This window comes from Chinchilla lanigera, unplaced genomic scaffold (genome assembly GCF_000276665.1).
Source record: "Chinchilla lanigera isolate Chin_1 unplaced genomic scaffold, ChiLan1.0 scaffold00166, whole genome shotgun sequence".
NCBI classification, from domain to species: Eukaryota; Metazoa; Chordata; class Mammalia; order Rodentia; family Chinchillidae; genus Chinchilla; species Chinchilla lanigera.
This window is the reverse complement of record NW_004955567.1, coordinates 203,605-206,852: the sequence shown is the minus strand read 5'-3', so window position 1 is coordinate 206,852 and position 3,248 is coordinate 203,605. Positions and strand designations below refer to the sequence as shown.

At 42.1% G+C, this 3,248-nt stretch overlaps 1 pseudogene; it reads left to right on the top strand.

The window, feature by feature from the left end:
* The first annotated feature begins 253 nt into the window (after window positions 1–253).
* Window positions 254–2,430, top strand: LOC102020496 (annotated as a pseudogene).
* The last annotated feature ends 818 nt before the right edge of the window (window positions 2,431–3,248 follow it).

The following is a 3,248-nucleotide window of genomic DNA, read 5'->3' as shown; positions in this document are numbered from 1 at the left end:
TCTGGAAGCTTCTCGGGGCCAAATGCGATTGAAATCACAGCAGGTAGATGCATTCTTCTCAAAAGAAGAGGAATCTGTGTACTTTATTGTTGGCCTCCGAAGATTGCTGACCTCCCTCCGCCTCACTGACCCTGAGCTGCCTTCGCTCTGCTGCTACTGTGACTGCTGCTCCCATATTGCCCTCCTCAGCAAAATAAGGCCTTTGGAAGCCAAGACGAATGGGACATGACATCATCCTAGAAGCCTTTCCACTATGAAACTCAGACTACGTGTGCTCGCCATTCTTTTGCTGCCTGTCCACTTGTTGATAGCGACACACAGTGCCCTTACACTCATTCCATGGTCTGTTCTTACCAATGCTAAGAAGAGAAGCACTCAGGCAGAGAGAACAGGAGCTAAGCCCACTTCAGACAAACCTGGACGTCCGCATTGCTCCGTCACACACTGGACTCATTCACCATCGTAGACATGCCTGGAGCAGACTTTGGATAAATACTCTGACCATGCTGTATCCACGTTTGGAGAGAACTGCCTTGGGACCAGGGAGGTCCGGAGTGAAGAAAGTGAAATGCAGCCAAGTGGAAAGGTTTCTAAGAAGTTAATTATTGGGAATTACAAATGAATGAATGATCTCAAAGTAAACTGAAGAGTGAATAATTTTGGTGGTGGACACGCCACACTGGGCTGAAACCGAAGAACACCATTGCTACTGTCTGTGAGACCAGGGCTGAAGGGACAACTGCAGCACAGACCTGACTTCGTATGCTACACCTGGCAGAGAAGCAGTAGTTCATGGACTAAATGAGTCTGAAGCTTCCTAGCTGGTCTCTAGTGTTGAACTTCTGAAAATCGAACTTAAGGCTGCACTGTTAGCTATCAGTGGCATTAAACACATCGTTTATGTGGATAAGACTATCAACAAAGCAGAGTACCCTGAAGGATTTGAGATTCACAGCATGTGATCAGTAAAGAGTTGGGATCCAAGCCAGAATACTTACGCTTTCCTCCAAGCAGACCAACTCCTCCAGACATGGCATTGCCTTGTCCACCGGTGGTTCTACTGGCTGCCCTCAGGGAGTGAGGGTGCATCAGAGCAGTTTGGTAGCTGGATGCCCAGCCAATGTAGAAATACCTGGACTAGGACCCAAGGACACATATACTGGCTACTTACTTTTGGCTCATGTACTAGAATTGACACATGACAATGCGACATGTTAGGATTGACACACAGCTGAGATATCCTGCTTTACCTATGGTGTAGGATCAGATATTCTCCACTTACACTGTCAGGTCAGTCCAGCAAAATTAAAAAGGGAAGTAAAGTAGACTGCATTGTTCTGAAACCTACACTAATGGCTGCTGTTCTGAAAGCCATGGACAGAATGAGAATGTTATGACCAGACTTCAATAAATGAATTTTGTTAAAAAAAGCTCTGTTTAAGGTAGAGTGTGATTACAGGTTGAAACAGATCAAAACAGGATGTGACGCACCTCTTTGCAGTCTGTCACGGTTTTAAGAAGTCAAGGTTCTGCAGGGAGGGAATGTCCATGTGATGCCATCTGGCAGGGCACCCCTGTCTCCTCAGCCTCACCCGTTCATGAATGTCTGCTTCTGCTGTCCCGTTGGCCAGGGCTGTGAACTGACAGAATCACGTGGCGTGGGGCAGCTACTGAAGTTACTGACAACACTACTGGCAGAGTCGGATCTCCTCTCATTTGCTGTGAAATTAAACTAAAAGGCTGGCAGGAAGGCGGTTATACCCTTCACGATAAGCCAAGCCCTAGAGGTGAAGTTGTAATTGTCGGGCAGGATATCTCCATGGGATATTTTAAAAATGAAGAGAAAGTGGCAGAGGATTGTTCCGTGGATGAAAATGGACAAAGATGGTTTTGCACTGGCGGTAGTGAAGAATTCCACCCTGATGGATGTTTACAGATTATAGGTCATAGGAAAGAGCTGGTGAAGCTGCAAGCAGAATATGTGTCTCAGGAAGGTAAAAGTGGCACCGAGGAGCTGTTCACCTCTCAGTAACACCTGTGCTTTTGCCGAAAGTGACCAGTCCTACGTGACCGGTTCTGTGGTCCCTAATCAGAAAAGGTCGATGCTTCAGCACAACAGAAGGGGTGGAAGGGACTTGTGCTGATCTCTGCAGTAACTCTGCCATGGAGGTTGAAATACCGAAGGAAATTCGAGAAGCTACAAATGCCATGAAATTGGAGCGATTTGAATTTCCAATCAAGGTTTCTTTAAGCCCAGAGCTGTGGACCCCTGAAACTGGTTTGGTAACTGATGCTTTCAAACCGAAAAGGAAGGAACTGAAGAATCACTACTTCAAAGACATTGAATGAATGTATGGGGCAAATAAATTTTTGCTCCCTTATGTACAGTTGCAGGGGAGGTGGCCCAGGAGTTTTTCTGTTCTAGTTTAAGTTTTATTGATCTGTCTGTTAGAATGTAAAGTGCATAATTCTAAAGACATGGTAATTAAAACAAAAAACCAGAACTGATTAAAATAATTGTTGGATCTGCTTTAACTTACTTTTGCTTAGGCCTAGTGAAGCTGAAATTGAGAAGTTATTTCCCTTTAGCTGTGTTAATTTTAGAGCAGAAACTCTGTTTCTAAAAATTAGCCCAAAATACAGATGCTTTTATGAAGAAAAATATTGAATGTTGAACAACATAAATTGGAGTTGTAGTAGAATGTAGTTTGAGGAAGTTTGCAGCTTCCAGTGTCTTCCTAGTTCAAAAGTTCAAATATTAAGCATGACAAAAAAATGTATTAGCACTACTCAAAGCAGAAGTGCTTTAGGGCTTTAAAATTGTCTTTTATCTGGGAGGGAAAATTCAATTATAAAATGATATGCAGAGTCAAATACTACCTTAGAAGGTGTTATTTAAGATAATAATTGTTGCATAGGTTAGAATAGAACCATGGAAATATTATAAAGAATTAGAGTGCCTAAAGTAAGAACAGAGCAACATATACATACCAAAAATATTTAGTAATGAAATAAAACTGAAGGGAATCTGAACTGGTCTTTGAAACAATGAGATATAAAATCAGTAACTGTAATTATTTGAATGACTTAGAGGGAAAGTACATTTTAAAAAATGCTGAAAGCCACCTTTCTGTGTTCAAAATGAGACTTAAATCAAGAGTAAAATGATAGAGACATTAATCAAAATTTAACAGTAAGCATTTTCTCTGTTTGGAAGGTGATAAAATCATACATGTTTGGAATTATGT